Source organism: Tenrec ecaudatus, chromosome 13, assembly GCF_050624435.1.
Source record: "Tenrec ecaudatus isolate mTenEca1 chromosome 13, mTenEca1.hap1, whole genome shotgun sequence".
Taxonomy (NCBI): Eukaryota; Metazoa; Chordata; class Mammalia; order Afrosoricida; family Tenrecidae; genus Tenrec; species Tenrec ecaudatus.
The window spans coordinates 9,758,306-9,785,052 of NC_134542.1; the positions used below are offsets into that span (position 1 = coordinate 9,758,306).

Below are 26,747 nucleotides of genomic sequence, written 5' to 3' on the forward strand. Positions count from 1 at the left end.
GCTTCATTCCGTTGTGCTCGAGGCCACGATGGGTCAGAGCCAACTCAATTGCACTTAACCAAAACCGCTCACATCGTACATATTAAAGTCACTGGGTTTGTTTCTCTCGAGAGCCTAGTTTAAAACGCTGGATCTCCTAAAAAAATGAAGTGCCATTTCTAGGCTAATTTGGACCCCCAGCTCTGTAGAAAACACTCTGTCATTCAAAATCAGCCCGGTCTTGGAGGAAAACCAACAGCAAAAACACAAACCCCAGAAAATAAGCGAACGCAATGTCTGCACAGCTGAAAGAAACGGAAAAGGTAACCCACGGTCGAATCTTTTATTGATGAAGAACTCAAGATCCCCCTTTCTCTCCAGGGAGACAACTGCCCTTTGAGCAGAGCAATCATCTTGACACACACCTCAGGAGCTCTTCCTAGCGCTGAGGAGCATTTCCTCAGCGTCTTGCAAGCCTTGGCCACTGTGCTATGCAGGCTCTTCCCCAGGCAGAGGGCCCATTTCAAGAGAATTCTGCAGGTGTCTATTTCATCTTTCATTTCAAAGCAGGGGATCCTTGGCAACAGGAAACACCCTGCTGAGTCTGAAGAATAAAGTGGCAAATTATAGGTCTGGATGTTGGACCGTGAAGCTCACTTTTTGTCAAGGTGCCAGCTGGGGACCAGGGCACAATTTGGAGGGTGGGGGAGTTCTCAGGAGGGTTGGATTGGGGATGGGGAGGGAGAGAGATGAACTATTAAGAGATGCAGGTGAGGATTTCAGAGCTAAGTATCCCTTTATGTTCTCCATCACATAGGGCTTTAATACTCAATCAGCTGGTGTTTTAGAAATGTAAGAGAAGAGCAAACAAGAGAGAGAAAGAAGCAATCGGGTAGCCATCTGCTAACATGAAATATTTACACAAAGCAAGCCCCCTTGCCTCCTATTTCAAAGTGCCGTTCTAATACACCATCCAGAGATCATGGAGGGTATAGCAACTGCATTGTGCGCTATATTTGTCTTTTAATGGTTCCTCAATCCTTAAAGGGATATTTTCTAATCTTTAGAACATGTATTTATGTGCTCAGAAGAGTCATGTATGTATACACCTTTATTGATGAATAACCTCTACATTGATAACTTCTAAATTGATGAAATGCTTTAATATTTTTTCATGTCTTACTCTGACCACTGTCTCCCTTCACCCACTTTTCTGTTGTCCAGGCCCCTGGGAAGAGGTTATATGTAGATCATTGTGATCTGTTCCTGCTTTCTCCCCCACCTTCCCCTTACCCTCGTGGTGCATCTATTATTATTGGTCCTGAGGGATTTATCTCTCCTGGAGTCCCTGTGTTGTGAGCTCTTATCAATAGCAGTGTACATGCTCTGGTTTGGTCAGATTTTTAAGGTAGAATTAATGTCATGATAGTGGGGTGGGAGAGCATTAATGAACTTCAGGAAAGTTGTATGTTTCATCGGTGCTATACTGCACACTGACTGACTCATCTCTTCCTTGTGACCTTTCTGTAAGGTGATATCCAATTGTCTACAGATGGGCTTTGGGTCTCCACTCTGTACTCGTCTCCTCACCCCACCATCCCAATTCACATTGATATGATTTTTTACTCTGGGTCTTTGATGCCTGATACCTGACCCCATTGACACCTCATGATCACACAGGCTGGCGTGCTTCTTCCATGTGGGCTTTGTTGCTCTTCAGTAGATGACCACCTGTTTTTCTTCAAGACTTTAAGACCCCAGGTGGTATATCTTTTGATAGCCTGGCAAAATCTGTTTTCTTCACCACATTAGCTTATGCACCCATTTTGGTCTTCAGCAGTCATTTCAGGAAGGTGAGCATCACAGAATGCTGGATTATTAGAACAAAGTGTTCTTGAATTGAGGAAGTTCTTGAGTTGAGGCCCAATGTCCATCTGCTACCTTAATACTTATTATATAAATATATGTATGTAGATCTATTTAGATTCTAGATTTTTATGATAGTGGTCTCACACACTATTTATCCTTTTGAGTCTTATTTTACTCATCTATCCATGTGGTTGAAAGTTTTGTTGATTATTTCTTATCATTGTATAGTAGAGTCCCTTCCCTCTTAGGATTGTACCTTTTCCTGGCTACTGTAAATGGCACTGTTTTCCTGATTTCCTTGCCTGAGTTATCTTTGTTAATGTGGAAGAATTGAATTGAGTGGAAACATGGAAAATTTCTCAGATGTACATGTCATTCTTGTGCAGGACCCAGGCTAATCTCTGTATCATTCCAATTTTAGTAGAGACACTGCCAAAGCAAGCACTGAGTCCTAAATTTACAGATAGTGGAGCCATTGCATACCCACCCTTTCAAAGAGATGCCAGGAGAAGATGCAGGGGGAATGAAGAGTATTTAACTTTGGGGGTCATTTCAAGCATTGGGGACAGTATGACAAGATTATTGGTGAGAAATAGTAAAAAGGACTGGAGGTAGATCAGAGGGACTCAATGTGACTTTGGAGGTGATTCATCCATTATTGCTATTAAGCAGGACATTCTAGAGCCTCATTTATGAATGTCCTACTCTAGAAGAAACTTTATTCAAGTCATCCTCTTATCCTTTCCACATTTCCTTTAACCAAGTCAAGTCCAGAACCCCTCGTTTCTGTCCTCACATCCCCTTTGGTCACAAGGTGCAGCGTTCCTAAAAGGTGTACTATGAGCCATCATCTAAGAAGCAATTGATGCTATTGTAAGGGTACTTAGAGTTTCCATTGATTAAGAACTCAGCAGCTAGCAGCAAAAATTAGCCATTGTAACCCACCAGCCACTTTGTAGCCACCTGCCTGAGCAAAGACTACAGCCTTGGAAACCCCACGGGGCAGTTCTCTGTTCTAGAGAATCACGCTGAGTCAGAATTGATTTTACAGTCATGTGTTTGCTTTGTTGGTTGGAACTCTTCCGTGACTTATTTCCTCCTCTTGTCTACCCTTGGATTATTTTCACCCAATTTTGCCTAGTTAAAATTTAAAAAGATGGTCTACAATGTAAACGTTTTTTTCATAACACACTTCTACCAATTAGGAAGGACCCGATTCCTCATCAGTCTTCTTTTCCATAAACCAACCCAATCGGACAACTTCATTTTAGGCTCCATAACCCACCTTTTCACTATCTGGTAGGGATCTTCTTCTATTTTTGCCAGACACTCAAATAGAAAATAGTTCTCTTTTTGCTATCTTGCAATCATCAGGTGAATTTCAACACATGGCAATGTCATAGAGCACAGAAAAAAGTGTTGCTTGGTCCTGTGTTCTCTCTATGTTCCTTGGTATGTTTGAGCCCATTATTGAGGTTATTTTTTTAATTCACTTTATTGAGGTTTCCTCATTTCTGTTGGCCCTCCACTTTATTAAATAGGATATCCTTTCTTATGGACTGACCTACGGGGTGCACATTAATGGACCACTACCCTCTCTTCTCGGGAGCATCCAGCATCCTGAGTGTGTTCTTTTTAGGATGATTTGTACATTCTTCTGGCAGTCCAGAGTACTGTATACTTTGTTAACCATGCTACTTGAATGTACTAATACATCTTTCTTTCTTTCTTAGGAGCTTGAGGCCAGCCATTTAGACAGGAAAGCTCAGGTTTCAGATCTTCAATGTAATTCCCTCTGTAATCATAAGTGACCTGTGCAAGGCCAATGTCCTGATCTGTAGACAGTATTATTAAGTAATTCATAAGGGGTTTACTCCTCTAGAGTGCAATTATTCCAACGCCCCAGCATTTTTCATTCCTGTTGTTAAAAAGTAACCCAAAGGGCTTTCCCTTGTTGTAGTTAATCAGCTGTTGATGCCTTCCCTTGGCTTTGGGAATGAGAAACAAGACAGGTGTGCGTTGATGAAGAAAAACCATTTTACAGTCTGAGAGTCCCAAGAGCAGCAGTTCTCAAACTGTGGGTTGTGACCCCTTTGGGGGGGGGTACAATGACCCTTTCACGGAGGTTGTCCGATCCATAACAGTAACAAAATGACAGTTATGAAGTAGCAATGAAGATCAATGTATGGTTGAGGGTCACCACCACATGAGGAACTGTGTTAGAGGGTCGCGGCATTAGGAAGGTTGAGAGCCACTGCCCTAGAGTAAGTTCTCTGGTGGTCAAGGGCAGAATAGGGACAGTGAGGACATAATGAATTTCTGCAGATGTCAACGCTGTCCTTGGCAGACTGAAGCTTCCACTTGGTTGATCAAACTGCAATGCTACCTTGAGCAGCCAGATAGGCAATTTCCCATATGTATTTCTCTCTTGCCGTTATTACAGCAAACACATTCATAGACGTTAGAAGGAAACCTCAGATCTTGTTAAAATGTCCAATGCTCCCTGTTCATGAAGAAGAGGGAGCCTTCCTAGCACTCTCAATTATGTCCCAAGGGGAAGAGTACTCATTAAAAGTCCAGTCAGGATTGTCTATATTTAAGCTTATTGGTGGTGGGGGTGGGGGGACGCAATGCAAATGAAAGGCAGCTTCCTTTCTGTCATGGAGATGCATGCTACAATTAGCAGGAGATGATGGGAGTAGCTTTAGAGAAGTTATAATTGACTTGAGCCAAGAGAACATAAAGCACAGCTCCAGCTTCGACTTCCACCATATAATTACTTGATACATTTCAGGCTCAGTGCACACTCTCTTGGGCCATAAACAAGCATTGAACGCAGCCTTCGCAGCAGAGCTGGCATACTACGCCGTCTCTCCTATGTTGGAAGATGTGAGGCTAGCTGTCCAGAGGCACACAAAGGCCTAATTCAGCAGGCAAAGAAAGCCCCAAACTCAGGCAGGAGGCAGATGGTTAGGCAGCTCACAAAAAGCACCATCCATCCTTCATTACATTTCAGCCTCTGAATTAAGGCCGGATCTTGTTATTTAGGGATGTTTTTAGAAAGTAATTGCCATTTCCCAGTTAGCCTTTAAGGAGTACATGGGTCAGACCGTGAACTTACACGCAAGCAAGTGTAGAGATTTTCTTTATCTCACCAGCACCAATCATATTGCATTCCCACCCCCCTCAAAGAACATGCCCATTCACATCACACACACACGCACACACACATAATGGGAGGAAACGATGCTATTATATTTTAAAGTTCTGGCAGAGTGCACTCATGTATATGTATAAACTATGCTTCCCTGCGACATTTCCCAATGTGAATTTCACCCTGATTCAAACAGTCTGAAAATGTTACTGCTTATAATTGTATTTATCCAATCAAGATCTACGCTATGGTCAAGGAGTTGTGTATAGAGTTTGGTAGTACACTACTCAGTAGAAAATAAACTATGGAAACTGTGCTTGCTCCGGGGCACATGGCTACTATTCTGGAGAGCAATGAAGGGCCCTGCGTGTGACCTGCACACAGGCACTTGTGCTGGGACTGGATTGGAGGATTGGGCAGAGGGATTGGAGTGTGTGTGTGTGTGTGTGTGTGTGTGTGTGTGTGTGTGTGTGTGCGTGCTACAGCCTGAGCATTGGCTGGCTCCAAGACTAGTGGGGGCTGTTCCCCAAATTCACCCAGGTCCTCCTGTGCTGACCTCGCCAGAAGCTGGGTGACAGTACCATGAAGGTGTGGGCATGCACTTCCCTGGCCCTGGTGCCCCTGGGTGGTCAGTCAGACTTGTGTTGGCCAAGAAATGGAAGGGAATGCCCGCTGTGCGGGTGGACCTCATGCCTGCCCTGCAGGGTCCTCATGGATGGGAGACTCAAGTGGCTGAGGTCTATGGAATGGTGGCACAGAGTACCAGGAAGGCTGGGCTTCCCTGCTCCGGGAAATAGACCCATGCTGCTCCCATGCCATTGCCTATACTGCTCGAATAAGAAAGACTAGATGGTGTTGGCTGTAGCTGCTAGGACAATGGCTGGTCCACTATTAGAGGCAGAGGACTCCCTGCTAAGTGCTTGGTTACCCTCTTTCTCAGAGGAGCCTCAAAAGGTAGGGGTGGCGAGTGGCTTTCTCCAGGTTCCAGCTTTAAAAACCCACAGGGAGAGTTCTCCACACAGTGGAGATGCTACGAGATGGAAATCAACCCGACAGCTACTGACAGCAACAAGAGATGGTTTATTCTCATGATGTCTGAATTGTTTTCTTGAATTTTATCTTGAATTAGGTCTTTAGGTCGTCTGGGGGGGGGGGGGCATGTATTCTTTTGTTTCTTTACATGAAAGACAGCAATAGGTCATTTATTAGACGACCCTCCTAGTGCATTTTGAAGGAGCAGCTTTCTCTTGACTTTTGACTCTGGTGGCTTCACTTCTATGCCCCTGTTTTCCACTTCTTTTCCCGTAAGTCACACCAGTAAGTTCTTCTCCACATGTCAGCAGTGGTCGTATTTTCTGCTCCTTCCGACGGCCTTCCTGTCTGAGATGGCTTTCTGTGCCTGGTATATCTGCTTTAAACTCTTACTTTAGGACTGCATGTGCTTCCTTAAATGGATTTATTGTTTTTGCAGATCCTGGTAGTGAATTTGGTCATAATAAGAACTTGTCCTAGCTCCACAATTCTGAGGAGGGCCCACATTTGCTCTTTGTCCATGCTGATCATTTTTCTACTTAGTGGGGAGTGTGCAGTAGCTTTTGTTAGGTAGCTGTGTGACCATTGTACTTATTTGAATAAGTGAAATCCCCCCAGGCTGGTTCTGTGGATTCCAATTCACAGTGACCCCTACATGCTACAGTAGAACTGTGCTCCGTAGAGTATTAAGTGTTTGATGTTTGGAATTAGATCAAGAAAACTTTGCTTCCAAGGTGCCTCTCAGTAGAATTGAGCCATCAACTTTTTGATTAACCATTGGGTGTGCTAACCATTTGTGCAGCCCTGAGGCACCCAACTTCCTGCAGATCAACTGTCCTCAGGAGTCTTGTGACAATGGGGGTAATCATTTTTAAGACTAGCAGAAGTTCTCCTTGTGAGAGCTGATTGTATTAAGGATTGGGTTTATCTTCTGTATTAGTCTGGGTACATTCGAGAAACAAATTCACAGAAACTCATATGTATAAGAGAGTGTAATATAAAGGGCAAGTGTACATTAAGAAAGCATCCCAACTCAGTGCTGCCCAAGCCCATAGTCCAACATTAGCCCATATGTCCGACAACGATCTACAAAGTTCTCCGCAATCTCACAAAACACACACATGGTGCCGACAACAGGAGGAAAGCTAGATCAGTGAACGTATAAGAATCTCCCTGCTGACAGGGCTCTCCACATGCCTGCTTTAGCACCCAGAGCTGCATCTGGGTAGGTTCATGTGGCTTCTCCTCAGGGATGTATTGCAGGAAGTGAGACTTGCCAGCTGAAGCATGGAACTGGCTAAGACAGCTGCACCCTGGTCTGACCATCACAAAGCAAGAGACCTGAGAACCAAAAAGGCGAGGCTCACCAAGCCATTTATTTCTCTGCCCTTCAATGAACCCTACATGTGTTTATCTACCAGGTTGACTCAATAAACCGTACCTATCTCATCTTCCATTCCTCCACTTAACCATTCAAATGGCAGCACATTTGATAAAGTATTTCTCTTCCCACCTCCTCGATGACACGTTCCTGCCAGCAAGCATGCTATGTTTATGGCTGTCTCCTTCCGCTTCCCTTCTCCTGCATCACTTTCGCATTACCATGGGTTCAAGATGAGATCAAATCCAGCCTGCAATCCTGTTTCCATTCCTAGAGACAGGGCTTTTTGGTTTTGCTCTGCAAGATTTCTCACATTCTTCGCTTGATCTTTCCTAAGCCTCTTCTTGCAACTGAGCCTTCATCTCAGCTGACTGTCCTGTCCTCTCGTTTGTCCTTTGGCATGAAATCTGTCTCCTGGTGTCCTTGGAGGTGGAGTTAAGTACTGTATTTTGTTCTGTTGGGTGACATTTGAGAAGATGTCTGGAAAATGCCATCTCTGCTATGGTGGTAAATCTTACAAGTAATATTTTTATTGTTAGTAATCCAGACACCCAATTTTGATCTTGGCAAAAGTCATCTCTGGAAAGCACGATTTACCTTTTCTCTTCAGTGTGAATAAGCAAGTCTCCCCAGTTTCCCCTTTCTCTGTCATGTAATACATTCAATAAAAGAATTGCCTCATTAATCATTAAGTAGACAGCTCTTCTCCCATGTTCTGTCTCTCTCCTGTCATTGGGCCACCCGCCAGAGGAGATACTGCCTTCCTGTCATCCTCCGCTCCTGATCTAGCCTTTTACAATGAACATGGAATATTTATAAGATTCCAATGTGGGTTGATTTGTCCTTTAAGCGATGCCATCCAATACCTTCCTAGGACGAGGACCATGGTAGACTCAGCGTTTTCCGAGGGGCACTTCTTCCCTCCTTCTTTTCCAAGGCTTGGCCATCTTCCAGGATCAGTGTCTTGCTTAGCCAGGGATGTTATCAGAGAAATAGCACCATGGCATGAATTTAGCAAATTGGCATTTATTGGTCATAGTTTAGGAGGCTAGAAGTCGTCTTCCAAGAGCTTGTCCTCTCTGGGGGAAAGTCCTTGTCTGTGTTCAGCTCCTGTTCCTTAGTGTCCCAGGGAAGCCTCGGGTGCCATGACATCTACGCTTGCCTGCCTGGTGATGTCTTCCATCTAGTCTTCTGATATTTCAAAAGAGATCAACTGAAATCACACCTCATACAAATCCTTCCTCATCCACATACTAAAGAAAACTCCTTCCCAAATAAGGTGATGGTCGCAGATATGGAGATTAGGACTTCCTTCATGTATTTCTAAGGAAAACAGTCTAATCCTTAGCATGCAGAAAACTTCCTGTCTCTTTATACAGACATCTCTGACAGCCCAGCATGTAGGAAGGCCTCCTCTTCTCTGAATTCCACCTTTCTTTTGGTCTTAGAGGTCTCTGCCATGAGACGTAAGAACACATGGTCTTAGAGGTCTCTGCCATGAGACGTAAGAACACATGGTCTTAGAGGTCTCTGCCATGAGACATAAGAACACACAACTGGTGTCACACTGTGCACATTGCAATCGTACCTCTCTCGTCCACCAACTTGCAACCCTAGCAGCTTTGCCTTGTGTCCTGCCCTGGAAGGGAGTGGGACTGTGCCTCATTTTCCTAATCCTCAACATGGGAGAGAACAGCATATTTAAATAAACAACTGCCCATAGTCCATAATGAGCACAGTGTATGCTAATTGTTATAGTAAAACCTCCGAAAGCTGGAACCTATGGAAGGTGGAAGAAAAGGAAGACTGAAAATGTCTTCCACTGACAAGAGATTAGCCAGATCTGTGGACGTGCATCCCGAATGCTGCCCCGAGGGAAGGATGGTGAGGCCTCCTCGGATGTTGTCTGGTCGTCTGATGAGCAGGACATCAAGCCTGGCTAAGGAGAGGGTCAGCACACAAAGAGAAAGGCCCTCGAGACAGAGTATACAGGTGGTTGGAACAATGGGCTGAAGGATAGCAATAATTGGGGTCACGGCAGCGTAATCTTCTGTCCACCCATTAGACAGCACCTGACAACAACCATAATAGTAGAGGATAACAGAAAAATATGAATTCTGTGTGAAATCGCCAAAATTGTGTGACCCAGAAAAACAAGGCTGTTGAGTCAAGTTCTAGTTCTCAACATTTCCATTGCATTTACAACTATGTCTTAGAAACTAATAATGGACTTAGCACCCAATATGTACCAAGTACAGGAGGCCTGGTAGGGTAGTGAGTTATGTGCTAGGCTGAAAACCACAATGTCAGGAATCCAAACCCACCAGCTAGCTTCTCTGAAGGAGAAACATGAGACTTCCTGCTCCTATACAGATGTATTCATCAGAAATCTAAGGGGGCAGTTCTATTTGGTCCTCCAGTGTTGCTATGAGTTGGAATCCACTCGGTGGCTATGAGATGTACCAGACACTATACTAGGGGCTAAAGGCAGTGATTTTTCTTGAGTATAGATGAGGTTCTACATTTTTATTGGATGTATTATAGAGTATTTCTTCTGACAAACACAACAAACAGGGTTTTATTGCTGTATCATTGTTGCACAATAATTGCACATATAAAAGGCATAATTTGATGAGTATTTGAAGATGTATATGTGGTGGAGTGAAATTTCCTAATATAACTTTTCTAACCAAGTGTCTGTTGCTTTCATAACCATATTGGTGGGGGGGGTTATGCAAATAGGGTGTGTGTAATACTAAGAGAGGGCATTGGTCTGTTTTTGTTACCACCTTGACTATAAGCAGGTATGAGCCATCCTTGTTGAGCCCTTTCTGAAGAAGTAGTAGAAAAGAGAGACAGCTGGAACCCCTTGGAAGAGCATGCTTAAGATCTCTGTCTGAACTGGTAGAGGCCATCAAGACCGTATACATTGCAGACTGTGGAAGAGAGACTCAGAGGAGCACCTCCCAGACCATGGGGCACCATCTCCTCATCGAGGCTGAGACTAAGGAACTGTGGGACAGAGGGACAATCAGCCTAGCTTCCTAGGTCATGAAGGCAAAGGGCAAGGGACCACATAGCTGAGAGACTAAGAACTGATTGGAGAGAGGTTTGATTACCATGTATCTGAGATACTGAGAATCAGAGAGACACTTGACTGCTGGCTGAGGAGACCAATGACGCTATCCTCACTGTTGGCTGATCCTGACTTGTGGTAATCTATTAATATCCCTAATATACTCCCTCGATGTTGAGTACAGTGTGTGAGCTCTGTGTGGCCACCACAATGAATTATCAAACCCAGAATAGATAGAGAGTGGTGGGGGAGGAACTGTTGGTGTCAGAATAGGTAAAGAAGGAAGGGCCGTGGAGGCTTGTCTGATCCCTGACTCTTGGCACTAGGGAGGCCAGAGGAGGTCAGATATGGCCCTCCATGGTCATATCTTGAAATATATACTCATGAACCCACCACCTCAAGAAAGAGAGCATATATTTCTGCTGCCTTCAAAAGTTACTCTGAGACCTGTTCTAATCCATCCTCTCCTCCACTTGGGCTACTGATCACGGCTGAACAACTTTCTCTCCCTATGGATTAGTTTGCACTTTTTAAGAATTTATCTGAATGGAATCATAACTTGCTTGTGTGTATGTGCATTTTCTCTGCTGTAAAGAATGATTTTTGAGCTCCATCCTAATTGTTGTTTGTATCAAAGTGCACCCTTTATGCTGCTCAGTAGCATTCAATTATGCAGATACACCACTGTTCAGCCATTGAGTTGTTGGTGGCAATTATATTGTTTTCAGTGTTTGGATGGTAGCAATTTAGCTGTTATGGATGTTCGTGTACAAGTCTTTCAGCTTGTTTCCTTCTGGGCTGGAGTAAAATGCTTGGCTAACATTAGTAAAACTATCTTCCACCGCTTTGATGCCCCTATTCCCTTATTTCTGTTCTTTATTTAGCTCATATTTGGAAAATATACCTTTAACATGTTGTTAGGAGAAGCCCATCCCTGGAAAAGAGCATCATCCTTGGTAAAGTAGAAGGTTAGTTAAAAAAAGACAGACAGAGAGAGAGAGAGAGAGAGAGAGAGAGAGAGAGAGAGAGAGAGAGAAAGGAATGCCTTTAGAGGTGGTGGTTCCCACAGTGGCTGCAACAATGGGCTCAAACCTAACAATTGTGAGGATGGCCCAGGACGAGGCAGTGTTTAGTTCCATTGGGTCACTATGAGCCAGAACAGAAAGGATGGTACCAAACACTAGAAACAATTTTTTTTGAAAAGAATTCCCAGACTCACATATGTGCTAAGAAATTCAGTTTCCCATCATGCATTAGTGTCAAAGCCCAAGTACGAGATAAGGAACCAGCAAGGGAACCAGCCAGCTGGTCTTGTCCACACTAGAACCTATGTTCTTAGGCTGGCATCTGTCCCATGAGAAGCTGCAATGTTTAGTGAAGGAAGTCGAGGGATACTTGGATGCATCCATGTTTGAGTGTAAAAATGAATGAATGCATATTTACCTTGAGATCCATCTTTTTGTTGACATGTGACATTGTCCTCAACAATGAGACACTTGCAATTTGCTTTTTAAAACCTAGATTTCAGAATCATACGTATATTTGCATGTGTTGTCTCAAATTACAACTATGACATCATTGATTATGAATCATATTTCACTCAAGGTGCTACTATATTGCATTAGTTCATTAGGATCATTCGTGTGTGTGTGTCTCACTCCCAAGTAGAAAGTCATTTTCTTGACAAGATTCATGCCTTTTGTTCACGATGCCCTGTGAGCACCACTCCTGCATGCTGTTATTGCATGTTTGCCAGCAGACAGACAGCACCGATCTGTGGCAGGCAAGACTCTGTGCTATGCCCCCACTTAACACTGGTTTATTGAGTGCTTACTCTATGCCAGGTATTGCTTTGAGGGATCGGGAGAGATCAGTGGACTGCACAAGCAACAAGTCTACCCTATGGAATCTGAACTGTCCTGGGACTGTGTCAGGCAATAAACCAAATGTAATGTTTTATTTAAAACCCTCACTATGTCATATGGCCTCTGGGTGAGGGAGAACGATCGCAGAAGGGATAGTGAGTGGGAGCAAGTCACACAGCTGCCAGCTGGAAGAAACACTCTGCAGACAGAGAAAAGAGCAAGTGCAAGTGCAGAAGAAGTGGGTGAGTTCAAGGTAGGCAGGATCTGGAGGACCAGCCAGGAGACTAGTGTGACCCAACTGAAAGTCCCAGCGACGTGATCGGGTCTTGTTGGTCAGTGTCAACACATGCATTGTGTTTTCTTCTGAGTGAGATGGGAAGAGAATGAGGGTGGGAGGTGGGGGGTGGATATTGAGTACGTGAGTGACACAATCTATCTTATGGTTTATCAGGATAAATCTGGCTATTGTGTTAGAGAAGAGATTGTAGGAGAGGAACGGAGTTTCCAACAGAATGGCTGGGAAGCTATGGAAATGGTACAAGGAAAGGACATTGGGAGTTTGAGCTATGGGTGAGAAATAATCAATAGGGATGGAAAGATATGTGAGGAACCAGGTAATCTATAAAGAGCCTTGGAGACCACTTTCATCAGTCAGTGACGTCAGTTTGTCGGAAACTGTGGTTCGTGTGTTACCCAGGTGCTAGAAGTTACGCTGGTGGCATCTCAAATACCAGCAGGGTTGCTCAAGGTGGATAGTTGTCAACAAAGTTTCCAGATTAAGGCAGAGTTGGAAGAAAGGTCTGGTGATCTACTTCCACCACTTAGCCAATGAAAATGGTGGATAACACCAGAACTTGGTCTGATAACGTGCTAGAATGTGAGCTCTCTGGCTTAGAAGGGACTACAATACCCATGGCCTCAAGCATACCGACAACCCTGAAGCCATGCTGCATTCTATTGAATGGTTGGGCCGCCATGAGTCGGAGTTGACTCAACAGCCACTCCCATCACTGAGAACACCAATTAAGAGGTCTCTTGGGCCCTAGAGCAGCCATGCCAGTGGATCGTGGACATACAGGCCTGGAGCTCTCAGGAGAAAGGAGATCTAAGTTTTTAAGTCAGGTGTGTGTGGGGAAGTGGAATGTCTTGGTATGGCTCTTTCATCCATCATCTATGTAACTCCCGCCCAGTCAATAGCTGAGTGGCCACATGCACGCTAAGGCGTAGACAACTCTGAACTTATGGATTGGTCAGCTTTGCCCTTCCTCTGCATGTAAGAGAGCCATCTCAGACTCACGGACTCGAGAATCCCGGCATCATCGAGAAAGAAGCGGCTACAGTGGAGTGCCTGTGAGATCCCCATGTGAGGTAGCAGAGACCGTGGAGGAAATGTGGGCAACAAGATGGAGACCGTGAAACAGCAGGGGAGCCATGCTGCCAAGCTAGTGAGGCAGAGAAGTAGAGGGGCTTCCTGGCAAAGACCAAAGGTCCACATGGCTGACAGACAGAGGACCATACAAACATGCCTCCAGTATAGGTTAGAAGAGGCTTTGCAGATAAAAGAAAAGCATCCTTACTATTTTCTAACTTGTTTAGCTTCCCCAATAAACCCAAAGGTTTTCAAGGGCTCATCTTTCCAGGTAAAAATGACTAGGTCTTTTCTTCCAAGCAGCTGCTGGTGGGTTTGAACCACACCCATCTTTTGATGGGCAATGGAGTGCTGAAGCTACGTGGCACAGGGATGAGTCATATCTTGATTTTTAGTTGCAGATAACAACCATTAGAACGGAACTAAAAAGCGCAAAAACCAGGCAAAGCCAAATAAGTTTGCAGGTGGACATTGGGCCTTGACTCAAGTACTCCCTTAACACAAGGACCTTTTGTTCTATCTAACAATCTGGCATTCTGTGATACTCACCTTCCCAACATGGTGGTTGAAGACAAAGCAAATGAATAAGAAAATGTGGTGAAGAAAGTTGATGGTGCCTGGCTATCAAAAGATACAGCATCTGGGATTTTAAAGGCTTGAAGATAAACAAGTGGCCATGTAGCTGAGAAGCAACAAAGCCCACACAGAAGAAGCACACCAAGCTGTGTGATCATGAGCTGTCAATAGGATCAGGTATCAGGCATCTAAGACCCAGAACAAAGTCATACTCAATATGAATGGGGTTGGGGTGGGGTATGTGAGATGGAGACCCAATGCCCAACTGTAGACAATTGGACATCCCCTCACAGAGGGGTCACAGGGAAGAGATAGGGTGCAGTATAGCAGCGGTGAAATACACAACTTTCCTCTTGTTCTTTGGTGCTTCCTTCACCCCACTATCATGACTTTAATTCTACCTTACAATTGGATTAGACCAGAGCATGAACACTGATACAGATAAGAGCAGGAAACACAGGGAATCCAGGATAGCTAAACCCTTCAGGGCCAACAATGAGAGTAGAAATAGGAGGATTAGTGGAGGGTGGGGAAGAGAAAGGGGGAGTTGATCACAATAATCAATCTAGAACCCCCTCTCAGGGGGACAAATAAAGGAAAAGTGGGTGAGGGGCAATGGATGACAATGTAAGATAGGGACATAATAATCTATAACTTATCAAGTGTTCCTGAGGGAGGGTGTGCGGAGGAAGGAGGAGGAAGAAATGGGGAGCTGATATGTGGGGCTCAAGTGGGAAGAGAATGCTATGAAAATGATGATGGCGGCATATGTGCAAATGTGCTTGACAGCTGGATGAATGCCTGGATTGTGATAACAGTGGGTTAAGTTTGGACTGCTAACAATAGGGTCAGTGGTTCAAACTCACTCCTCACTCCATATAATAACTATGAAACTATGTGTTCCCGTAAAAATTGACAGTCTCATAAGGAGCAATTTTACTCTGTCCTACATCATCCCGTGAATGGAAATCAACCTGATGGCTGTGGGTAACTCTTAAAGTGGTGGCCGAGCTAGTGGTGACAGTTTAAAAATTCACTGGAAGTGAAATCAAAGGGGTGCTTCAAGTTGCCAACAACAGACATAGGCCATGAGAGTTGAGCCATCTGTGGACAGACAAACATTGCCTTTCTTCCCAGGACCAAGTGTCGCTTCTGTACCCATGGACACTTGGTGACCTTCCTTGTCTGGTTGGTGAGTTGAAGCTACAGAACCAAAACCAAAAGGGAGGGAGATGCACGACAACAAAATCCCAATTTTGTGCGAGATGCATGGTTGTTTTGGTAAGGCAACTTTATTGCACCTAAATTGATTTTTAAAAATTTTCTACATCTCAACTATAATATGATAAGAAAAACAGTTCATACAGTATGTTTTTCGTACCATCTTAGCATATCTTAATTTTAGTTATGGAAACTCCCCATCTCCATTAACATTCATAGTAAACAGAGGCTGCTCTATACTCACAACAATAAAATAGTACCTTCAAATGCATCTTTCAAGATTTGTGACTTAAACTAGGAAAACAATTTTAAAAGAAGGAAGGAAAGAATTTGAGGAATCCCCTGGCCTTGCCACAGGGCCTGCCTCTGTGCTGATGAACGGCTCCTTGAGGAAAAGCCAGCCTCTTATTAATATAACATCTGGCTTGCATGGTGCATAACTAAGAACACAAGAACAGGGCAGAAGCAAGGGAGGGGGAAGTGGGAAAAATGAGGATGTGTCTTTTCTAACATCATCATCTCACACACCAAAGAAATCTAATTAGAAGAAATGTGATCTAATGAACCACTCTGGTCAAGGTAAATCCACTGAAGGCAAAGCCTCCTGAGAACACCACACACACACACACACACACACACACACACAGCGACTCATTTAGATAATTAAAGGACATTAAAATGTCATGCAAGGACTATAGGATCTCCATTGAGTGAAAATGGCGCTCATCAGAGGTTCCTCTGGGGACAGTTTATGATTTGAACCACAGGCATGCCGTGGCTTGGGGAACGTGTTTTAAGAAGCACTGTCTTGCTCTCAATGGCACCAGAGATTTCTGGCTCTGCCAGTCTGGAAAAAGGGAGCCTGTCTAAGTAAAGAGAGGAGCAGACAGAGGCTCATTCTCATTCTATTACATGGGTGGGTGGAGTGACTCCTCTCCAGCAAGAAACACCATTTCTCACAATTTTGTTGGTCAACTTAATCGTAAAGATGAATGTCAGTCATTCCCTAATGAAACCGTGTTCTTTGATCCCACCCAATATCCCCTCTAGAAACGAACACAATAAATTGAAATTGAGTAGCATTGACTAGTAACAGATTGTAAAATTTTGACTAAAGTGAGTATATTTGGTGGAAGTATTTAATTTCTTGTTTAACTATTGTTATTATTTTTGAAGGGGGAACTGATTACAAGGATCCACATGTGACCTCTTCCCTGGGAGAGGGACAGCAGAGAAGGGGGGAAGGGAGACTCCGGATAGGGCAAGATATGACAAAATAACGATGTATAAATTACCAAGGGCACATGAGGGATGGGGGGAAAGGGGAGGGAGGGGAAAAAAAAGAGGACCTGATGGAAGGGGGCTTAAGTGGAGAGCAAATGCCTTGAGAATGATTGGGGCAGGGAATGTATGGATGTGCTTTATACAATTGATGTATGTATATATATGGATTGTGACAAGAGTTGTATGAGTCCCTAATAAAATGTAAAAAAAGAAAAGAGGAGAAAAAAATGATTAGGGCAAAGACTGTACAGATGTGCTTTATACAATTGATGTATGTATATGTATGAACTGTGATAAGAATTGTATGACCCCCAATAAATTGTTAAAAAAAAGAAATAAAAAACATAAATCTGGGTGAGGCAACACAGAAGGCAGTCTGTGAAATGTGGCATTTTATGATTTCCTTCACATTCAAGTACTTGCAAATCTAAGGCATGAGCTGAGAATAGTAAAACTGATTGAGGCTACATTAATCGGTGCAGGGGAAACACAAGAATAATTGCCTCTTCCTTAATATACTTGAATCTACTGGAGTTACATTTGGAGGTGAGATATGGGAAACTGTTTGAATTACAATAGTATGGAAGTAAAAGCAATTTTACAATGTGGAAAGAAAAGAAAAGAAAGGGTTATTTAGCTCTGTGAGCTTGAGAAAGCATGGTGGACATGATGTTTGCAAAGAGAGAAAGAGCTGGAGAAGTGGCATTTTATGAAAACTGGGAGCATTGACGCAAATCACAAAGCATTTCCTCATCTAGGGTTCTTAACGTCACATGAGGCAGTGTGGATGCACATGAAAATTTTTCTCTAAATTCCTATTTATTAATCATTTTCATTTATGACTTGATAAGAACTTTGATGAAATACAAACCAATGAGCATTTCCAACACTAATTTGGCAATCACTTGCATTCCCAATTAAAGGTACCAATGAGGATAATACTACTCAATGAAGCCCAGTCAGCTCTGATTCCAGAGGTCTTCAAGACTGTGACCTCTTGTCACTGGATGCGCCTTTGTGTAAGTTTTAATTGCCAACCTTTGAGCATTTAACCCTATAACTCCTGGATTTTTAATTTCAGGGAAATTTTTTTTGTTTTACTCTTTATTTCATAGTAATAACCAATATATCTATGAATATATACATTTAATTAAATGTTATGAAAATATCACACTCGGCATTACAGGGTTAACTATTTTTACATTCCTGGGACTCTTTCAAGTTAATACACCTTTAAGAATTACTATGTTGAACCTCATTTACATTTATAAAGATGTATCCTAATTCATTAATATTCAGAAACATATAGTGTTGTTGTTGGTCCCCACCCACAGTGGCCCTGTGCAGAGCAGAGGAAACACTGCCCTGTCCTGTACTATTCTCACAATTGTTCCTATGCTTGAGCCCCTTGTTGCAATTTCTAGGTCAACCTGTCTTGATGAGAGCATTCCTCTGTTTTGCCTGCTCCTCTGCCTTACCCAGCCTAAAGGCTTTCTTCATAGACTGGCCTCTCCTGACAACATATCCAAAGATAAGGTGAAGTCTCGCCATCCTTGCCTCTAAGGAGCACTCTGGCCATGCTTCTTCCAAGACAGATTGTTTGTCCTTTTAGTAGTCCATGGGATTGTCATTATTCTTTGCCAGCACCACAGTTCATGTGCATATATTTTTCTATGGCCTTCCTTATTTAATGTCCAATGTTCACACACATATATCACAATGTACATCAGGCCCACCTTCGTCCTCTAAGTAACTTCCTTGCTTTTCAATATCCTTAAGTAGTAGATTTACCTAATGCAATGATTCTTGTGATCTCTTGACTGCTGCTTCCATGAGCATTGATTGTGGATCCAAACGGGATGAAATCTTAACAACTTCGCTCTTCTCTCCAGTCATCATGATGTTACCTATTGGTTCAATTGGTAGGCCTGGGGTTTTCTTTACGTTGAGTTGTAATCCAAATGAAGGCTGTCATCCTAGATCTTCATCAGCAAGTGTCTCAAGTGCTCCGTACTTCCAGCAAGCAAGGTTGTGTCAGCAGCATATCACAGGTTGTTAATGAGCCTGCCTCCATTCTGATGCCACATTATTTTTCATGTAAGTCAGCTTCTCCGGAGCAGTTCTGCTCTGTGCCATAAGGTTGCTATGGGTCAGAATTGGCCATTGGTTTGGAATGCAGTATGTGTGTAGTTAATGACCAGAGTGATTTCCAAAACCATTAGGTGGAAAGTTAATGATGAATTTTTATAGTGAATGGATAGAGTTTTACAGCACTTGAAATCATCAATCATTTTTAACCTGTACTTACACACACACACACACACACACACACACACACACACACAGAGAGAGAGAGAGAGAGAGAGAGAGAGAGAGAAACACAGAGAAAGACAAACTAAGACGCCCCCCCCAAAAACAAGCCTGTATTTTTCAAGTTTTAGATCTCATTAGTAATTTAATTTCAAATTACAAGAAAATTCCAGATTGTAGAACTGCTACAGGATAAACAACCTGGTTTCATGATAAAGTAAGTTCTGGAGATTATAAAACGAAGTAAGGAGAAACCAAAACATTTGAAAAGATTGTCTAAAGCTATCAACCAAATGCCATGTGTGGGATATTTGTGGGTCCAATTAAAACCTACCAACATTTTTATGACAATATTTATAATATCATTGGGGAAAATTTGAACACTGACTGGTTGTTTATATATACAGTATTATGAGTTTATTGGCAATCATTTTAGGTGTGAAAATGTTACTTATATATTGTTGTAAATGTCTTTTTAAAAAAGAAAAATAGAAAGTCTCCTAAGTGTTTATATATGAATTGATATGATATCTTGAATTTTCTTAAAATATTCTTGACTATAGGGAAAGTGAGGTGGAGGCTTCATTAAACAAATATTGACCACATGTCAGAAAGTTTGACACTGGATGATTAGACATTGAAGCTGGGGTTTGGGGGAAAGGCAGGTTTACTTACTTCAGATGAATGTTCAGGTTTATGGAATCTGGCACTTCCTAAAATTGTGACTTTCTGTTTGGCTCTCAGGCTTCGGAACTTCACCTTTCCGCAATTATTTGGAGAGTGATTATGCTGATGGTGGCCCGATTTCCCCTCTATAATTTAAGACAGGTCTTTAAAAGGCTGTTGTAAAACGATGGGCCATTCTAATTACCTTGAGGGAACAGAATCTGTAATTAAATGAAACCATTAACATTAACTGCAGAAATAGACTTAGCTTTAGAAATGAGGTTGATTTTTTTGTGATCCACCATCATGGTTGCATAGTAGATATTTTAGAATTTTGTCCACAATGTCACAGAGAATGCTCCACAATTTAAATCAGGCTTTTAAGCTCAGTATTTTTGTCCCTTGGGTCATTAATAAATGAGTATGTTCAAGTTCTTTTTGAGCAGTGAACCAAATTTGTTAGAATGGCCATACTAATTTTTCCACTGGTCTTAATATTTGATCTTTACAAAGATTCAAGTACACTTCTGTGGGGGTGCTCCTTTCTGGCTCCCATTGACCTTATGTCGCATGGGCTCTGCTACCCTTTATAGGACATCAAACCAAAAACCCTCAAACTCATAGCCTCCAAGCCTATTCTGACTTGTAGCAACCCTGTAGGACAGGGCAGAACTGCCCTTGTGGGTTTCCAAGACGCTTACTCTTTATGGAGTAGAAAGCTCCTGTCTTTCTGCCAGGGAGGGACTGGTGGTTTCAAACTGTTGACCTTGCTCAATGGGTAACACAGAGAGGATTGAGAAAGTGGTCTTCCTTGAAAGTTCTTGGCCCTGCTGCTCAGGTCAATATTTCTTTAAAATAACTATTTTAAAAGTCCCCCAAACAAAACTCAAAAACATTTTTTAAAAGAGACTCTCATCCTTAGTTCTTGCAGGCCTAGAAATGAACCCTCTGGGACTTTTTTTTCAGCCAAACAATAGGCAAACCTCTAAGGGCAACAATAAAGTGAACCAGGCATGCAGACCCTGGAATAATCAACCAGTGGAGGACCTACGGGCCAAAACCAGAAAGTCTAGGAAATGGGGCATGAAAACAGGAAACACTAGGAGGAAGTGGGGTAAGCGATGTTCCATTGTGGGGATTGCAATTGATGATGCGAAATACAATGTGTCAGAATTGTTGAATAGAAAATCAATCTGATCTGTAAATCTTGACCCAATTCACTCTGGAAGCTTAACAAATGAATGAAGGAAGGAAGAAAGGAAGGAAGTTCCTTGAATAGTAACAGTGTACAAAATAGGCTTTCCCATGCTGGTGAGCAATAGAGTAAAACACAACACAGTTCTAAAGAATTGATTTCATTGTATCAAAGTACATGTGTGTAAGTATGTGTCTGCACATATTTTAACATACCCCAGAGTACTAAAAGACTTCACACCAAAATCAGCCAATGGTTTCTCTTCCAAGCCAAAGACCACCAGGAACATTCCTGTGATTTGAGAGAGTTGGGTGAATGATTTGGTGTAACAAGGGAGACCACATACCATGGGATCTCTGGGTGAGTTGCTAGGGGAGCATTAGAAAGAAAACTTGGTACAGGATTTAGGCTTCTGTTAGGTGATTTGAGGATAGCTATACGGACATGGGCTTTGCTCTGACTTGTGTGCTGTAAGCAAGATGTGGTTCTTCCATAGTAGGCTGTCTCGATCAATTGCATCTAGAAGAAGAGGAGACTAGACAGAGGCTTACATGAAAGAATCAAAAGTCATTCCTATTTACTTGGAGAAGAGATGCTTTAGTCATTTCTGTGACATGTGCCAAGCTTGGGATGGGTCTGTGTTCAGATATGGATGCCGAGTGGTCTGGTTTGTGAACCTGCTGGGGATGAGCTTGTCTGGCTTGAACAGCAGAGAGCACCAGGTTCTGGCTTCGAGGGCCTAGCCAGCTCCCCCATGCCAACGTTTTCACTCCTTCAAATTCCTGTCGGACGTTTGCAAGTATCCATCATCTGAAACATATGCAACAACATAGATTTTATGTAAATGTCATTACAATTATTATCTATTTATGTCCACCGATGTTAGAAGAGGGCTGAGCTCTGTTATATTACCACTCTTTGTGGCCGCTCCTTTCCACAAGACCAATGGAATGATATCATAATTTTGAGTGGACTGAAGATTGATGTCTTAGGCGCCGTCGGTTTGGCTGTGACTTACAGAGACAACAGAATAAAGCACAGCCCTGTCCTGCACCGTCCTCTGACTGGTCATAGGTTTGAGCCCACAGTTACAGACTCTGTGAGCACCTTCCTCTTTTTTTGTTGCCCCTCCACTTCACCAAGCATGATCTCCTTCTAATACCATGTCCAACGCAGCTGAGAGGAAGCCACACTATCCGCTCTCTAAGGAGCATTCTGGCTGTACTTCTTCCATGATAGGGTTGTTTATTCTTTTGGGAGCCTGTGGTAATTTTAATATTCCTTGCCAGCACTAAGATTCAAATATATTGATTGTTCATCAGTGTTTTTATTCAGTTTGCAACTTTCACATGCATATGAGACAACTGAAAATACCATGGCTTGGGTCAGGGGTAACTTAGTCCTGAAATTAGGACACTAAGACCCTTGTTCTATTACACTTTAAAGAGGTTTTGTGCAGCAGATTTACCCAATGCCATGTGTTGTTTAATCTCTTGACTGTTGCTTCCATGAGCATTGACTGTGGATCCAAGCAAGACGAAATCCTTGACATCAGTCTTTTCTTTGTTGGCCATGATGCTATCTATTGATCCAGATGTGAGAATTTTGGTTTTTCTTTACATTGATTTGTAATCCATCCTCAAGACTGGAGTCCTTGGCTTTCCTCAGCAAGTGCTTCAAGTTCTCCTCCCTCTCAGTCCGCAAGGTTGTGTCATCTGTCTATTGCAGGTTGTTAGTAAACCTTCTTCCAATCCTGATCCCACATTCTTCTTCATTTAATCCCTTTCCTCTGATGATTTGCTTATGTACAGATTAAATCAGTGTGGTGAAAGGGGACAGCCCTCATCAATAAAATGAATAGTCAGGGTTTAAGGTGCTCTGGTGACATAGTGGGTTGAATGTTGGACTGCTAACTAGTAGGTCAGTGATTCAAACCTCTCACCTGGTTCATGGGACGAAGAGGAAGTCATCTGTCCAGGAAAGATTTGTTGTCTTGGACATCGTACAGAAGGTCACGATGAGTTGCAAACACCAGTTTGCATTCGGGTTTTAACTTTGACACTGCATCAGAAAGAGACTTGGTGCAGTGGGTTAAGCTTTAGGTTGCTGACCATAAAGTCAGTGATTTGAACTGACATGACACTAGGCAGAAGCAAGATAAATCTGGCTGTTTCTATAAAGATTGACAGTCTCCAACACCCAACAGAGCAGTTCTACCCTCACTGTAAGGTGCCTGAGTCAGGACTGACTCGGTGGCAATGGGTTATTTTACATCTTTGAAAATATTATTCATCGTTCAGCATTTTCATTGGATTACAATTCCATGGCCCAGTCTGTTTAGCTTGAAATGAAAACAATGTTTCTTTTCATTTGCTAAGTTTTCATGAAAAGCAGTGCTAATTCATAAGTGTTTTTGCTTAGAGCGGCCACGCCACACTCTATATTATTTTGAGAGCTGTTATTGGTGAGGCTGAATGAAAGTGTTTTCATACGTCTTTTTCTTTCCAGTGGGCTATTTAATGTAAATGTTGTCACTCATTTTAAAAATGGAGGAACAGGTTCAGAGAAAATAATCTTTCATTTTACTTGGATCCATAATCACCATTACTGGGAACAGCCTTCAAAAAATCAAAGGGCGTGTTGCACAAGGCCTAACTGCCACGCAGACTTTTCAGGGTTGAAGAACAAAGGGGACTTGAGGACTGGTGTGCCAGCCCAGGCCAGGGCGCTTCCCTCAGCTCATCTGCATGTGAAAGTTGGGCCATGAATAAGGAAGATTGTCCAAGAACCAGTGTCTTTGGATTGTGGTGTTGGCTACGAATTGCGAAAATACTGTGGACTACCAGCAAAAATAAGCATTTCTGTCTTGGAAAAAGTTCAGCCAAAATATTTCTTAGAAACGAGGACAGTGAGAGAGTCCACCTCCTGTACTTTGGACATTCTATCCGGAAAGACCAGCTCCTGGAAAAGACCTTCTTCTTGGTAGAGAGTCTACGACAGAGAGAAAGACCCTCCCAGGAGCTGGACTAACACAGTGGCTGCAACAGTGAGCTCAAAAATAAGAACAATTGTGGGCATGCGCAGCGCCGGGCAGTCACAGTTTACTGTGAGTGAGAACTGACTGAAGGGAACCTCACAATGGTACAAAGCGCCTGGTCTTCTAGAGGGTATGGGATAAGGATACATTTACACTCATTTTGGGGGGTATCTCCAATGCTTATGCTATGACTACCCTACCAAAGAATCATTTTAAACTAAAGAAACCAAAACTTTATCATGTGGTATAAAGTGTGCAAAATATCTAGGCTTGAAGACCTGATCTCAACAAGTGAATATTTTACTTAACCATACAGGGACAATAATTAAAAGAAAAGTATACATTTGATTCACTACGTTAATGACTCTTCACTGAGTAGTTACTTATTGAGAAAACATAGGCTATTATTACAACGTCTCCATAGTTTAATGGTTTCAAATATAAGAACAGGAAATGCAGGTATTTTGCTTAAGTCTGTTTTGCCTCCACAGGAAAAAGAGCAGGCTTTCTACTCTCATAAAGAAATACCGTTTCAGAAACCCATGGAACCAGCTCTACCCTGTCCTATAGGGTTGCTTTGTGTCTATGTTAACTCGATGGCAATGAGAAGAATTATTATACATACACATCCCTTAAAAAAATCACACGCAACTAAAGAGACATGAGCTCCAGAAGGAATTAAACCTCTTGATATGTAAAACAAAGTTAAATTTTAGAAATATCAAATTGTGCTTTGATTGCAATAATTTACAACTTTCTTTAAAAACAAACAAACCAAAACATGGTTCTTTAGTTGTTAGCTGCTGTCAAATCGATTCTGATTCATAGGGATCCGATATGTGTTCCACTGGACTGTTCGGTAGCATTTTCAAGACTGTGGTCTTTTGAAAACTGAGCATAGGCCTATCTCCTGAGAGACTTCTGGGTAGATTCAAGCTTTCCACCAGTAGTTGAATGTCACTCTTAGCCATACACAACCTACTAAAGCCATTGCAGTGGAATTGTTTGCAGCTGACAGTAACCCTATCAGAGGCAGAATAGAAATGCCTAGGGAGGTCTCCAAGGTCAAGCTTTATGGAAGCTGATGACCACATCTGTCTTTCTCAGCGTGGCTGATGAGTTGAAATTTCCGACAATTTTACTTAAGGACAAAGTACTTAATCACTGTGCCATGATGACTCCCTTTTGCCACACCGGAACTTCTTACTTGTGGGTCTACTTAAGGTACATAATACCTGTGTGTGTGTGTGTGTGTGTGTGTGCGCGCATGCATGTGTATGTGCATGTGCGCGCATGTGTGTGTAACGGCATTTGTTGCTGTTAGCTATATCTTTCTATATATCTTACAGAAGACCTAGACTTGTTTTTTGTCTCTCAGCCTTAGAAAATAATTGGAAAAATACAGGAAAAAATTTAAGCAAAACAATTGATGACTGCTGTAAAGATGCTGAAATTGGGCTGGTCACACAATAGATAATGCGGAAACTATCTTCTACTTCTTTCTCTGAGCGAGCGAATGAATTACAGATTATAGAACAGTTTTGACTTGGTCTGGACAAACAACTTTGACCTTCACTTGTGCAAACGATGGTAAAAAGCATAAAATCATGCTTGGTCCCAGTTGGCCTGTAACTACCAATTTCAGTTCCAAGAGAACTATGCATTTAGATTCTTGGCTCTGAAGTCAGCACAAATTAGGGTTTTTGTGATTAAAAGATTATTTTGGCAATCCCTCCACTGGCCGTGGGGCCACTTTGTCTGGGCTCTTGGTGTGAGACGAAGCTCAGACAAGTTCTCCTTAACATGTGATCGCTGTGAGTAGACTGTATCATCTGAAGAGAAAACTAGATAGTGGTTTCCCTACCAGGTCGGAGAATAATTACAGATTCCAGTCTTCCTTTCTTCAAACAGGATTTCTAGTAGATGACGCCTATGATTTCAGATTGAAATGTGATAAGGATGGAGTTGGCTTTTGGGTGGAATGCTCATTTTTCTCTTTATGCTACATATGGGAACAACATAACTTTGACCCCGCCCCTCCCTTTCTTTTTTAACAAAAAGTTGGCTCTGTCACTGAATTTTAGTGAAATATTCCTTAAATATCTTCCTATTTGTTCCTGTTAATAATCAAGCATTTATTCTCAGATCTATCGTCCAGCAGTGAATTGACTCTTCCAACAAGCCTCATGATTGAATTCCTTCCTAATTTCACAACACATTTTCTGAACTCTGGATAATTTGTTCTTTGTGGCATCCATATAGACACTGACTTACAACCATATACATTCTTATATAGGCATCACCATTATTTGCGTATTCTATAGCTTTCACAGGAGCTATATCTTTCATTAGGGAGCTCTGGTAGTGCCGTGCTTAAGTGTTGCGCTGCTAACTGCAAGGTCAACAGTTCAAAACTCCTAGTCACTTTGTGGGAGAAAGATGAGAATTTCTACTGTTTAAAAGAGTTACAGTCTCTGAAACCCCCAAGACCAATTCTACTCCATCCCATAGGATTGCTATAAATTGGAATCAACTAGACAGAACTATTTTATTTTTAAAATTTTTATCTTTTCATTAAATCAATACACTTCCACTCTTGTTGAGTTGATTTTAACTTACATTAAAATCATAAGACACAGTAGAACTTCCCCCAAGGCTGTAATTTTTTATGCAATCAGATTTTGCTTCCTCTTTCTCCTGTAGAGTAGCTGGTGGGTTTGAACTGCTGGCTCA

At 42.4% G+C, this 26,747-nt stretch overlaps 1 non-coding gene across 1 annotated transcript; it reads right to left on the reverse strand.

Moving 5' to 3' along the window:
* Nucleotides 1-2,189: 2,189 nt before the first annotated feature.
* LOC142425132 (U6 spliceosomal RNA) lies at nucleotides 2,190-2,291 on the reverse strand. The gene has a single exon (XR_012779504.1). It is a non-coding gene; the product is annotated as a U6 spliceosomal RNA (small nuclear RNA).
* Nucleotides 2,292-26,747: the final 24,456 nt, after the last annotated feature.